The following is a 15896-nucleotide window of genomic DNA, read 5'->3' on the forward strand; positions in this document are numbered from 1 at the left end:
ATAAATGACATAGAGACAAAAAAAAAAAACCAACAATACATAAGATCAATGAAACCAAGAGCTGGTTCTTTGAAAGGATAAACAAGATTGATGAACTTCTAGCCAGACTCACCAAGAAGCAAAGAGAGAGGACCCAAATAAACAAAATCAGAAATGATAGAGATGAAATAACAACAGACCCCACAGAAATACAAAGGATTGTTAAAAAATACTATGAACAACTCTACTCCAACAAACTAGACAATCTGGAGGAAATGGACATATTCCTAGAAAAATACAACCTTCCAAAACTCAATCAAGAAGACTCTACAAATCTCAATAGGCCAATAACTATGGAGGAAATCAAAGCAGTAATCAAAAAGCTTCCAGCAAACAAAAGCCCAGGGCCAGATGTCTTCACAAGGGAGTTTTACCAAACATTCAAGAAAGAACTAAAACCTATCCTACTCAGACTACTACAAAAAATTCAAGAGTAAGGAGCACTTCCAAGCTCATTCTATTTAGCCAGCATCACCCTAATACCAAAACCAGACAAAGACAACACAATGAAAGAGAATTACAGGCCAATATCCTTCATGAACATAGATGCCAAAATCCTCAACAAAATCTTAGCAAATCGGATCCAGCAGTACATCAGAAAGATCATACACCATGACCAAGTAAAATTTATCCCAGGGATGCAAGGATGGTACAATATCTGCAAATCAATAAATGTGATACATCACATAAACAAATTGAGAGAAAAAGACCACATAGTCCTATCAATTGATGCAGAAAAAGCATTTGACAAAATCCAACACCCATTTTTGATAAAAACTCTCAGCAAGGTGGAAATAGAAGGATCATACCTCAACATAATAAAAGCCATATATGGCAAACCCACAGCCAACATCATACTCAATGGGCAAAAACTAAAACCATTTCCCCTAAGAACAGGAACAAGACAGGGATGCCCACTCTCACCACTCCTGTTCGACATAGTACTGGAAGTATTAGCCATTGCAATTAGACAAGAAGAAGAAATAAAATGCATCCAAATTGGAAAAGAAGAAATAAAACTGTCCTTATTCGCAGATGACATGATATTGTACATAAAAAACCCTAAAGTCTCCATCAAAAAACTATTAGACTTGATAAATGAATTCGGCAATGTAGCAGGATACAAAATTAACTCCAAGAAATCTATGGCATTTCTAGACACCAATAGTGAACTTACAGAAAGAGAGACTAAAAAAGCAATCCAATTTACCAACACACCAAAAAAATTAAGATACTTAGGAATAAATTTAACTAAACAGGCAAAAAACCTCTACCCAGAAAACTATAGGACATTGAAAAAAGGGATAGAGGAAGACATAAACCAGCGGTCCTCAAACTTTTTAAACAGGGGGCCAGTTCACTGTCTCTCAGACCGTTGAAGGGCCGGACTATAGTTTAAAAAAAAACTATGAACAAATTCCTATGCACACTGCACATATCTTACTTTGAAGTAAAAAAAACAAAACAGGAACAAATACAATATTTGTATTTGCATGTGGCCCGCGGGTCGTAGTCTGAGGACCCCTGATCATAAACAGATGTTCATGGATTGGTAGAATCAACATCATTAAAATGTCCATACTACCCAAAGCAATCTATAAATTCAACGCAGTTCCCATTAAAATACCAACGGCATATTTCACAGACCTAGAACGAATGCTCCAAAATTTCATCTGGAATAAAAAAAGACCCCGAATAGCTGCAGTGATCCTGAGAAAGAAGAACAAAGTAGGTGGGACCTCAATACCAGATATCAAGCTGTATTACAAAGCCACTGTTCTCAAAACTGCCTGGTACTGGCACAAGAACAGACATAGATCAATGGAATATAATAGAGAACCCAGAAATCGACCCGAACCAATATGCTCAATTAATATTTGACAAAGGAGGCAAGAACATACAATGGAGTCAAGACAGTCTCTTCAATAAATGGTGTTGGGAAAATTGGACAGATACATGCAAAAAAATGAAACTAGGCCACCAACTTACACCATACACAAAAATAAACTCAAAATGGATAAAGGACTTAAATGTAAGACGGGAAGCCATAAAAATACTAGAGGAATCCAAAGGCAACAAAATCTCGGACATATGCCGAAGCAATTTCTTCACCAATACTGCTCCTAGGGCATCGGAAACTAAAGAGAAAATAAACAAGTGGGACTACATCAAAATAAAAAGCTTCTGCACAGCAAAAGAAACCATCAACAAAACAACAAGAAAGCCCACTGCATGGGCTAACATATTTGCCAATGGTATCACCGATAAGGGTTTAATCTCCAACACTTATAGGGAACTCATTCAACTTAACAAAAGGAAGATAAACAATCCAGTCAAAAAATGAGCAAAGGACCTAAATAGACACTTTTTGAAAGAGGACATTCAGAAAGCCAAGAGACATATGAAAACATGCTCAAAGTCACTAATCATCCGAGAGATGCAAATCAAAACAACAATGAGGTACCATCTCACACCTGTCAGACTGGCTATCATCAACAAATCAACAAACGACAAGTGCTGGAGAGCATGCGGAGAAAAGGGAACACTCGTGCACTGCTGATGGGAATGCAGACTGGTGCAGCCACTATGGAAGACAGTATGGAGTTTCCTTAAAAAGTTAAAAATGGAACTCCCATTTGACTCAGTGATCCCACTTCTAGGAATATATCCCAAGAAACCAGAAACACCAATCAGAAAGAATATATGCACCCCTATGTTCATAGCAGCACAATTTACCACAGCGAAGATCTGGAAACAGCCTAAATGCCCATCAGCAGATGAGTGGATTAGAAAACTGTGGTACATCTGCACAATGGAATACTATGCTGCTGTAAAAAAGAAGGAATTCTTACCATTTGCAACAGCATGGATGGAACTGGAGAGCATTATGCTAAGTGAAATAAGCCAGTCAATGAAAGAAAAATAATCACATGATCTCACTCATTTATGGATAATAAAGACCATTATAAACTGATGAACAAAAATAGATACAGAGGCAGAGCAGCATCGAACAGACTGTCAAACTACAGTGGGAAGGCTGGGGAGGGTTGGGGGGTGGGGGGGGTAAGAAATCAACCAAAGGACTTGTATGCATGCATATAAGCCTAACCAATGGACATAAGACACTGGGTGGTAGGGGAGGCTGGGGGAATGTCAAGGGGGGGGGGGGGAAGGAGACATATGTAATACTCTTTTAATACGTTAAGCATTAAAACAAACAAAAAAATGATAATTATGTGACTTGTAACATGATATATGTGTCAGCTAATGCTAGGCTGGTAATCATACAGCAATATATAAATGTATCTAATCAACATGTTCTACCCCTTTAAACTTACACAACGTTATATACCAATTGTCTCAATAAAAATAAATAAATTAATTAATTTTAAAAAAAAGATGGCCACCCCCATGTGGACACATTATGGCCGCCACAAGATGGCCAGCAGGGTAGGGCAGTTGTGGGTGATCAGGCCAGCAGGGGAGGTCAGTTGGGAGGGGCCATGCTTGCAAGGGAGAGCTGTTGGGGGTGATCAGGCCTGCAGGGGAGGGCAGTTGGGGGGGACCAGCCCTGCAGGGGAGGGCAGTTAGGGGCAACCAGGCTGGCAAGGGAGGAAAGTTAAGGGTTACTGTGCCAGCAGGGGAGGGCAATTGGGGGTGACCAGACTGGCAATGGAGGGCAGTTAGGGGCAAACAGGACAGCAGGGGAGGGCAGTTGGGGGTGACTAGGCCTGCAGGGGAGGACAGTTAGGGGCAACCAGGCTGGCAAGGGAGGAAAGTTAGGGGTTACTGGGCCTACAGGGGAGGGCAATTGGGGGTGACCAGGCCTGCAAGGGAGGGCAGTTTGGGGCGACCAGGCTGGCAGGGGAGGGCAGTTGGGGGCGATTGGGCTGGCAGGGGAGGACAGTTGGTGCAACCAGGCCTGCACGGGAGGATAGTTAGGGGTGACCAGGCCTGTAGGGGAGGGCAGTTGGGGCATCCAGGCCAGCAGGGGAGGGCAGTTGGGGGCGAAATGGCAGGCAGAGCAGCAGTTAGGTGTCGATCAGGCTGGCAGGGGAATGGTTAGGGGGTGATCAGTCTGGCAGGCAGAAGCGGTTAGGGGCAATCAGGCAGGCAGGCAGGCAAGCAATTGGGAGACAGCAGTCCTGGATTATGACAGGCGGTCGGACATCCCTCAAGGGTCCCAGATTGGAGAGGGTGCAAGCTGGGATGAGGGACACACACACCCCTATGCACAAATTTCATGCACTGGGCCTCTAGTGTTTGTTATAAATACGGAAAAGTGCAACCCACCGACTTGTCTTTACACCATCACTTTAACAAATACCAAATACAACTAGAATTCAACAGCATCACAAATTTTATTTTGTGTATAGGTTAGAAAACTAATAGGGCTTATTTGTTTTCATCTGAATGCAGACTAAAGGAAAGTAACAAAAATGTTGAACCACTCAAACATGCTTAAGCCCATGAGTACCCGTTTCAAGGAACATCATATACAGTTGTCTTGCTTTCAGCTTATTTTAGTTTGTTTTGTTTTGTTTTGTTTTTCCTAAAGGTCTTGAATGTAGTAGGGAAAAGACTATTTCTCTAAGTCCAAAATCATAATTTTTAATTTTCTACAGCTTTTTTGAGATATAATTCACATACCAACCACATACAACTTGCCTACATAAAGTATATAATTCAAAGGCTTTTCAGTATATTCACAGGGTTGTGCACCCATCATCACCATCAATTTTAGAATATTTTTATTATCCCCCAAAAAGTAACTCCATATCCGTTAACCATCATCCCCAAACATTTTTCCTCTTCCCCCAGCCCCTGGTAAACACTAATCTACTTTCTGTCTTTACAAATTCACTTATTTATGGCATATTTGGAAAATAATTCACATATTTCTCTTCTCTGAAAATAAACTCTTATCAGAAGAATTATATGAATATACACTTCATCTATATTGAATTAGCACATCGGGATCAGACATTTACTTCCTTTAGGAGGATTTGCAGTATTTCAATTAGAAGCCCAAGGTTGACATGACTACCCATCTCTGAAAGAACTCTGGGTAACCTGATAAATTCAGACATATGGAAATACTTGTTCATTAGTCTACAATAAATAGGAAAGGCAAAAGAAAACAGAACTCCAAGAATCATTAATCTAAATTAATTAACCCAGTGACACTGTCATAGAATTTCAGCCATACTGCAGAACCCAAATGAATACAATGCTTCAGGTAGGTAAGCTGTTTTTGTTGTGGGATGTCTATTTACAATGATCTTCAGAAGAGGGTTAATCTAATGGGATGCAGGACAGCATTGGATGGTGAAATGTTTTGTGACCAACATCCATTAAAGGTATCAATTAACTTTTAATTCTTGGAGGGAAATAAAAGCAGCCCTGCACAAAGACTAAATTGGGGGTGGTATAAGGGGCACAGAGTCCGTGGAAACTTAGGCCTGCTGCCTTTTTGTAGCAGGAAAAGGCCTCCTTATCTAACACAAAGGGGTTGAAGAGTAGGGAGGGAGAAGGGTGAATTGATGTGTGGCCTGTTAACTCAATGATGTTTCTAAAACCTGAATGGAAGAGTCAAAGCCACCCAAGTCAAAACAGCGCTAAGTCAACAGCATGGTCAAGACAGCATGACCTGAATAGATATGCAAATAGTTCAATCCAATAACTGCTTTGGGGTGTCACTTGGTCCCCCAGTTCTTGCCTCCCTGGAACCTTTTAAATTGTACACAGAACAGCACCTTACTAGGCCCTGTATCCAAACTCCAGTGAAAACCCAGTATGTGCCAATACAAATCAAGAGAACACAAAAACTGTGGGGTGGTAATTCCAATTTAAAAAAAAAAAAGAACGTTTACTATACTTGAAGTTTCCCTAAAGGATCCTTTTGAAGCCACTTGCCATGTGATTTTGAAAAAACACCAGCTGTGGTCCTACAGACGAGCCTCACTTTCGACAGGAAAGACAATTCTTTCCATGAAGTGCTGTTGTGGACATGTCCAGCTTCTGACTACCAGACAACACGGGAGTACATAATTAGTTTGTTTTCCAAAGGGGGAGCCACCTCATGCTTTTCTTCAAATTCAATCAAAACATACACACTCTAAATAGAAACACATTCATTTGAAACCCCTTTGCATGACCAGCTGTCTTTGCCAGGCCTGGCCGAAGAGCCGAATGCTATTCATCTCTGCACTGTAGCCAGTAAATGCTTGGCTTTGTTCACCCTCACCAGCGGAGGCAGTCAGACGATGTCAGTTGGGCAAGGCGCCTTAATTATCTGAAGCAGGTGTCCTCGGAGGCTGCCCAGGTGAGGGGGTCATCCTGTATACCATGACTCACTCACTTGTCCTCAGTTTACAAAACCCATACCCCCCCCTCCAATTAATTACTGCCATTAGTGTGCTCACCCACACAAGTGAAAGGAGTCTGCTCAGGCCTGCTTGGGGCTTTTGCTACTATTTAAGAGATCTAAGGAAAACCAAGAGCCACAATTTTCAAAAAGAGGAGGAATGTGAAGCACTCTCCAGAAACTCTACAAAATGAAATCATAGTAATATGAAAGAAATAAGCAGCTGCTAAGGCCTAATAAAGTAGCTGCTGAAAGCACAAAGATGGCCTCTGGGCAAATGTTCATCAAGACTAACAAATTCATATTCTCAAGTTCCCAAAAATAAGGCGAAGCTTGTGTTCTTGTCATTAACAGATTTTAAAATGTCAAAGCAGGAGACAAGCCAAATGGAAGAGAATAATAATCATTGCTTATTTCACATTTTTGCATTCTCAAAGCCCCAGTATGCATACTGCCTCATCCCCCACAGTTCGGTGAAATAAGCAAGGTTAGTACTAAGAGCTCCACAAGACCGATTAGGAAAGTAAATTCAGAGAGGTTAAGGAAAATGCCCATAGTCACACAACTAATTGAGCCAGGGCCAGAACCCAGGTGTAAGAGCAAATAGGACAGAAGCCCCAAAGTTGCAGAGTGGTCTCACAAGTCCCAGGGAAGTGCAGCTGGATGCAACCTAGTTTAAGCAGTGTGAGCTTTGCTAAGGAGAAAATTGGCTTTTGATGGCCTGGAAAGAAGATCGAGCTCTTTTGTACAAAGAGCTTGCCACTGCTTTGAAACCCAATTTTTGATACTCTGTTTGTCTAGAGACTTTAAGTGTTTCTAAAAAGATCTTACAGGACCCTGGAGTTTCTTATGAATGCAGAAATTTTGCCTAACAACATTTTCTTAACTCTCAACCCTTGCCCAGAAAGATTCTTCTTCAGGAGTAACTAGTTTTCACCTCTCTGCTGACTCCAGAATCCATTTGGGTATGCATTATTTTATTATAACCTTCCTTATTCTGGAAAGAATTCCAGGAGACTGAATAGTGTCCAGGAAATCCTGCCTAAGGTGGGATCATTTTTCACCATAGTAGCATCTTCCCAACAAGCACTGAAAGAAAACAGCTGCCACTCTGTAGCTTAATGGTCAATAATAAAACAGTTTCTGGGTTCAAATCCTAGCTCTGCCACTTGCCATCTACATGGCCTAGGTCCTAGGAGGACCAATGACTGAAATCTCCCTGAAATCCAGTTGCCTGTCCTGGATATTGGGGATAATAATGAATATTAAGTTGGTGTACAAAAACCACTCAGTCTAGTGCAGTGGTTCCCAACGTGGGGCACATGCCTCCTGGGGAGCAATTCGAGAATCAGTTACTAACGGTGAATTTTTTGCATTTCTTGTGGTTCTAGGGGCCTCATATACAGTATATAAATATATATTGTGACATATTTTTATTCATTTAAGTTCTCTATTATGTTTTGAAACTTTATTTGCTATTTTTTCATATCACTTCATATTATTATTTTTTAAACAATTTCTTAGTGATTTCTTCCTCAGTACTTCAACTGTCCTTTTCTTTTTTTATTTTTCTCTTTCCTGGATGCCATGTTCTTTGGAAGTTTGTTTAGACCAAGTTAATGGCCTTTAAGGCTTCCTCCACATGAATAGGAGTTCACTTTTTGAATAATAAGAATTATATGTCACAGGGGAGGCATCAGGATTTTAGAGATGCTTATGTGGGGCAAGGCCCAAAAAAGGTTGGGAACCACTGGTCTAGTGCCTGATATGTGAGCTATGCTCATTACATTTTAGCTGTTAGAATAACTAGCTTTCTTGCTTTGACATTTAAATGAATTATGAACTGTTAAACAGTGAACACAGTATCTGACACATGGTAAGTGCTGTCATTGTTATTGTTATTGCTATAATAATGTTGTTATTATTTTTATCTCACGCTGCTACCCTCCTCATATCTAATACTGCAATTAAACTCATCGTTCACCTCTTTGTCTTTGCACATAGTCCCTTTGATTTGGCTGAACTCCCATTTTTGGTCTTATCTAACAGCTTGGTTTCTCTTTCAAGACTCATCTAAGGAGGCACTTCTTCCAGGAAATTTCTGCAAAGTCCCAAGGATGAGAATGGTCCCCTTCCTCTGTACTCCCACGGCATTCTGTGAGCTTCCCCCACAACAGTGCTCATGACTCTATCTTGTAATCTCTAGTCTCCTACACTAGACAGTGTGCTTTTCTGGGACAAAACTGTATCTCTTTCATCCCTCTCCCTCAACACCTAGCAGAGAGTAGGCATGGATATATTTGTTGAAGAAATGATCCATAATGACAATGGCAATTATGACTATGATTACCGATAATAAGTCTGCCTGCCATTTTGTTTGAGAAAAACTACCCAAAGACCCCAGAGGTAAATTTATCCATCAGGGCCTGGAAAGGGACAGGGAGCACAGGTTTGCTTCCTGACTTCTTAGGGTGAGTTCCACCTGTCTCCTCCCTAGCAGCTGAGTGAAACCTGACCTGTTACCCTGGATTAAGGGAAAAGTGAACCAAATCAAACAGGTCTGCATAACAGCAGAGCTATGTACCATTAAGTTAGGTGAACTTGGGTAGCCTCCTTGATGAGACACCTACCTGAGACTCAAGAACTAAGGACAGTTTAGCACTGTCAACAGCCAGCTAGAGTAGTTAGTGCCTTGGGAATCCATGGCTCTTCTACCTATCCCATGCAGATAATCCCAGCAAGTATTTCTTGAGGCCTGCTAGTTTGAATGTCAGCAGCAATCATTTGCCCAGCACCAAAAATTCTGCCTAGCTCTTATCCTTACAACTCTTAGAACAGCTATTAGTCCTCCCATCTTACAATTAAGGCTCAGGATAAGTGACTTGCCCAACGTCACAGCGCCAATCAAAGCCAGAATCTAGAGTTATAGAAGCCAAGAGTCAGCTTTACTAACCCCAAAACCCATATTTGTAGCCATGTCACAATACTGCCAGCTAAGCCCCTAAGTGTCAAGTACTAGAAAGGCAACACAGATGAGTGAGATTGTGGCTTTTTCCTCCAGCAGCTTCCAGTCTAGAAGAACACACAGATAGGTCCACAAATAACAAATAGGTAACCAGTGTTAGAATAGAATTTGTAAAATGGGACAGGACCACTAAGAAGTGAATGATTAAGTGTAACTGGCAGGAACTTGGAAAAATAATGCCTTTATATACAACTAAATCTCAAAAGATGTCCTTCCTTAGACTTTGCAAACTCTTATTTATTTTGCTCTCTCATAACTGCCTTCCCTACTTCTTTTCTCTCTCTTCCTTTCTGAAGGCAAGGCATAACATCCTTAAGCCGCCCATCCCCTCATGGTTCTTACTGGCATTTTCCCTGCCACATTCCACTCATTGTTGGAGAGCAGATTTGAAAAGGGATGGGGGTTGGGATTAGATGACTTTTAAGATTCCTTCCAATTCTTAAGTGTTGAAGATTCTCTGAGCAAAGTGCTCAGAGGCAGAGAGCTCCTTGAGAGCAAATTACAGAAAATACCAGAGATCTACTCAGCACAACCGCAAACTAACTTTAAAAGCTTCAAAATTGCTTCATTATTTTATGTACAGCAGTATCCCAAGCGAGAGTTTCCAAAAGCTCTCCCTCGATTTTTAAAATGTGTACAATTTTGAACTGCTTTCATCCTTTAAAATGTTAGAATCTTACCAATGGAGGTCGTCTTTATTTTCAAATAATTCAAACCGAGGCCAGAGGTTTCAACAGTGAGTTGGAAATTAACCCTTGAGTTCAAAGCTGATTTTTAATGCAGCAAAAAGCCCTTGCTCTTGTCCAACTCTCAGGTTTCTACTCTATTTGAACAATCCAAGGGCATTGAAAATGGAGACTCAGAGGTGGCAGGCTTTCTCATTCTTGTCCAGGCCCCTACCTATACCATGTTAATAACAACATTATTGGCAACTAGGTAATAATTATCTAATTCTAAAATGTTGTCTAAATCTAGTAACAGAATTAAGATAATTCAGTCTTTTCAGCCTTAAGATTCCAGCCACATGCCAACCCCTGGCAAATCCCAATGACCCGTGGCCATTTTCATGGGCTGTTCTTTCATTTATATTTTATTTGTGGTGTTGTTGATCCTTACCTGAAGATATTTTTCCATTGATTTTTAGAGAGAGTGGGAGGGAGGAAGGAGACACAGAGAGAAACATCAATGTGAGAGAGACACATCGATTGGTTGCCTCCCACATGGGGCCTGACCAGAGCCAGGGATCAAGCTTGCAACCGAAGTACGTGCCCTTGACCGGAATGGAACCCAGGACCCTTCAATCCACGAGCTGACATTCTTTCCACTAATCCAAACCAGCTAAGGCTTTTCTTTCATTTAAAACAGCACTGTCACCCTAACCGGTTTGGCTCAGTGGATAGAGCATTGGCCTCTGGACTGAAGGGTCCCAGATTCGATTCTGGTCAAGGGTATGTACCTTGGTTGTGGGCACATCTCCAGTAGGGGGTGTGCAGGAGGCAGCTGATCAATGTTTCTTTCTCATCAATGTTTCTAACTCTATCCCTCTCCCTTCCTCTCTGTAAAAAAATCAATAAAATACATATTTTAAAAAATTAAAAAAATAAAACAGCACTGTCTGTCCCCACAAGCAACAAAAGAAAAAAATGAGATTAAATGTACCTTGCCAAAATTGAAATATTTTTTCCTTCAAAGGATATAACCAGGAAAGTAAAAATATGAAACACAGAATGGGAGACAATATTCACAAATAATATATTTGATAAGGATATTGTGTCCAGATTATACAAAGAACTCATAACTCAACACTAAAAAGACAAATAACCCAATTGAAAAGTGGGCAAAAAATCTGATTAGACATTTTTCTGAAGAAGATAATGTTTAATAGCACATGAAAATGTTCAAAATCATTAGTCATTAGAAAAATACCAATCAAAACCACAATGGCTTACTGCTTCACATATATTAGGAAGGCTATAATAAAAAAGACAAATAATAGCATGTGTTGTTGAGTATGTGGAGAAATGGGACCTATCACACATTTCTGATGAAATTGTAAAATGTTGCTGCCACTTGGATAGTAATTTGGCAGGCCCTCAAAAAGTTAAACATAGATTACCATATGACCTAGAAATTCCACTCCTAAGTATATACTCAAGAGAAATAACAACATATGTTCACACAAAAAGTTGTACATGAATGTTAATGTACATTATTCATGATAGCCAAAAGGTGGAAAGAACCCAAATGTCCATTAGCTGATGAATAGATAACAAAATGTAATACGATGCAGTAATATTCTTCCAAAAAAGAAATAAAGTAGTTTTCAAATATTTATTCAGGTAAATCTTTAAAAACAAAGTAGATTAGTGGTTACCTAGGGTGGTGGGGGGAGGGGAAATGGAGAGGGGTTTACATCAATTTTTGGACAGACGAAAATATTCTGGAAATAGATTGTGGTGAACATTGCAGAACACTGTGAATATACTGAAAACCACTGAATTGTAAACTTTAAATGAGTAAATTTTATAGTATGTGAATTATATCTCAATATCTTTAAGGTGAAAAAAAGAGATCAGCATACTCAAAAGTCAGATGTCTGTGGGGCAAAACTGGACCAGGGCTGCTGACCATCTTTCCATATGACAGACTCATATTCAGAGGTGTTCAGGACTAATTTTATTGAATGCATAATGTGACATATGGTACAAATCATAGAGAGTAGCAACCCAGTCACTTCTGAGTCCTAATTACTGGAGGCTTGAGTTAGGTCCTTCAGCCATCAGTCTGGGTTCTTCCAAATTGTCTAGCTATAAATCCCAAGACATCTCCAAATTCCCTGGCCATCAGACACTCTATACTGATTTTCTTCTGTGAAAATTCCATCCTTTTTTCCTCCTCATCTTCGTTCATACAAGGTGCTCTTCTCAAACTAACAAGATCCAACTTATCTTTTAAGTGTCAACAAGTGAAAATTCTCTCTCTCTCCTATGAAGCAGTGCATGAAAAAGACTCAATAAGTGTTTGTTGAGTGACTGAACAAATCAATGGCCTCAGTTTTTCCACCCTCTAAGTAGATTTGAAAGAATAAAATTGTCCATAGTTAGTGCAAGCCCTTAATTTCTCCAGGAGTTGTTGAAGCAGTATAGTGGATAAGTAAATAGGCTTAGGGTGAGGTTATATTCCTGGAAGAGGGCTCCAATTAATATCCAAGTTTGTCCTAGAAACAGTGGAATAGCTTGGCTGTTCTCAGCTTTATTTCCACTGGGACACACATGATAGAAGATGTTCACATACAGGTCCCAGTTCCCAGAGGCTTAATTGTCGTTATGCAAGTTCCCACCAGATTATCTCTCAATCAAGTCAGCATTTCAGAATGTAAATGAATGAGAGCAATATTTTCAGAAAAATAACCCTGAACTAGTTCTAATTTACTAAAACAAACATTCACAAACCTCAGACCCTTAACTTACTAGTAGGAACAAATTACTTGCAATCCAACTCCCAACTGGTTGTGACACACCCAGGTGTGGCCACACAGCAGAAGAGGGTCACTGATGTACCAGGAGGTCACGTTTCCAGAGAAGATCCTGAATGACAAACATGTTATGGAAACAACCACAAACCACAAGTGACATCTTGGTACAAAGAAGTGCTTTCTCAAGTTCATGTACAACACAAGTTTAATAGAATTGTACCCCATAAAACTGTATTTAATTTAGTGTTGTACAGAGTATATCACAGAGCTTTCTCTCATCCTGCATCGCAATTCCTCTTTATGTTTGCTGCAACAAATCCAGAGTGGGGAATACTATTGGGATCATCGAATTCCAGAGAGTTTCTCTAAGGAAATTTGTCCAGGAATAATTGAGAAGGTTTTGCAGAAAGACAATTAGTTGGTGATGTTTGTAAAAATTTGATCCAAGGGTAATTGTTTTACTGCCTTTTCTTCCTTCCCTAAATGTTGTATTACCTGCTGGCAGGAATAAGCATTAACCAAACATACTATTTGTCTTTTTTGATGCCTTCAAAACAAAATTTCTGCTTTCTTGAGCTGTCATCTTATCAGCATTAGCTGCTTCAGTCTGTGCAACAGTGTTATACAAGTCAGTCACCTCCCTTAAAATTTACAAACCAACCCCTGTTTGCACAAAATTTGTCTTCCTTTGATTCTTCAAAGCTTATAGTTTCACAAGATTAAAAAGCCACAAACTTCTGGCTTGATCCTGGCCAAAGTTAAAGGTGCACCAGCCTAAGTTTTATCCCAGGTCCACAACTTAAGAAGTATTTATTGGCCTTGTAATGGGGTATGGCAACCATCATTAGAGCCTTGTTTTTTCCCTTTTATCACCAGTTAATAATTGAATGTCTAATGATTATGAAATAATAGGACTAATCCTCTGAATATTAATATAATTATATTTTCTCTTTTAAATTTTTTATTTTCTTTTATTTTTTTCATTGCTATTTATCCCCTCTATGCCCTCTTCCACCTCCATCCTCCCACCCCACACAATCACCACAATATTGTCCATGTCCACGAGTTCTCGCTCTCTTTTTCTTTTGTGCTCAATCCATCTATGTTCCTCCAACACATGAAAGTCCTACCAGACAGGGGAGGCCAGGGGATTATCAAGGGCGGGGGGGGGGGGGAAGGACATATATGTAATACCCTTTGTAATACTTTAAGCAATAAAACAATAAAAAAATAAAATAAAGTCCTACCAGACTCATCTATACTGATCAATCTTTGACCAATACCACAAGCAAGGCACTAAAGTATGAGTTAAAAACCTATGCATTCTAATTTACTTATGTTTACAGAATGAAAAAAATAATGTTTTCTGTACATCTTATATACTCTTGTATAATACACAAAGTTTAATACATAACACAAAATGCTTTCATATTTTTCAAAAACAAATTTCTCCTTGCAAGTACTATGACATCTGATTACTCCATTTTCTTTCTATCTTATATCTTACCGTGCTTGGTAATTAGCTACTGAAGCATACTCACATAATAGTGCTCTCTTGTAAGTCAGAAAAAAATTGTCCTGACAGCTCTACTCCAACAAACTAGACAACCTGGAGGAAATGGACAAATTCCTAGAAAAATACAACATTCCAAAACTCAATCAGGAAGAATCTAAAAATCTCAACAGGCCAATAACTATGGAAGAAATTGAAGCAGTCATCAAAAAGCTTCCAGCAAACAAAAGCCCAGGACCAGACGGCTTCACAGGGGAGTTTTACCAAACATTCAAGGAAGAACTGAAACCTATCCTCCTCAGACTACTACAAAAAATTCAAGAGGAAGGAACACTTCCAAGCTCATTCTATGAAGCCAGCATCACCCTAATACCAAAACCAGGTAAAGACAACACAATGAAAGAGAATTACAGGCCAATATCCCTCATGAACATAGATGCCAAAATCCTCAACAAAATCTTAGCAAATCGGATCCAGCAGTACATCAGAAAGATCATACACCATGACCAAGTAGGATTTATCCCAGGGATGCAAGGATGGTACAATATCCGCAAATCAATAAACGTGATACATCACATAAACAAATTGAAAGAAAAAAACCACATGGTCATATCAATTGATGCAGAAAAAGCATTTGACAAAATTCAACACCCATTTTTGATAAAAGCTCTCAGCAAGGTGGGAGTAGAAGGATCATACCTCAACATAATAAAAGCCATATATGACAGGCCCACAGCCAACATCATACTCAATGGACAAAAACTAACACCATTTCCCCTAAGAACAGGAACAAGACAGGGATGCCCCCTCTCACCACTCCTGTTCAACATAGTACTGGAAGTGTTAGCCATTGCAATTCGGCAAGAAGAAGAAATAAAAGGCATCCAAATTGGAAAAGAGGAAGTAAAACTGTCCTTATTTGCAGACGACATGATATTATACATACAAAACCCTAGAGACTCCATCAAAAAGCTACTGGACTTAATACATGAATTTGGCAATGTAGCAGGATACAAAATTAACGCCAAGAAATCCGAGGCATTTCTATACACCAATAGTGAACTTTCAGAAAGAGAGATTATAAAAACAATCCCGTTTACCATCGCACCAAAAAAATTAAGCTACCTAGGAATAAACTTAACTAAAGAGGTAAAAGACCTCTACTCAGAAAACTACAGGACGTTGAAAAAAGATATAGAGGAAGACATAAACAGATGGAAGAACATACCGTGTTCATGGATTGGTAGAATCAACATCATTAAAATGTCCATACTACCCAAAGCAATCTATAAATTCAACGCACTTCCCATTAAAATACCAATGGCATACTTCAGAGATCTAGAACGAACTCTCCAAAAATTCATCTGGAATAAAAAAAGACCTCGAATAGCTGCAGCAATCCTGAAAAAGACCAAAGTAGGTGGGATCTCAATACCAGATATCAAGATGTATTACAAAGCCACTGTTCTCAAAACTG

This window comes from Myotis myotis, unplaced genomic scaffold (genome assembly GCF_014108235.1).
Source record: "Myotis myotis isolate mMyoMyo1 unplaced genomic scaffold, mMyoMyo1.p scaffold_m19_p_4, whole genome shotgun sequence".
Classification (NCBI taxonomy): domain Eukaryota; kingdom Metazoa; phylum Chordata; class Mammalia; order Chiroptera; family Vespertilionidae; genus Myotis; species Myotis myotis.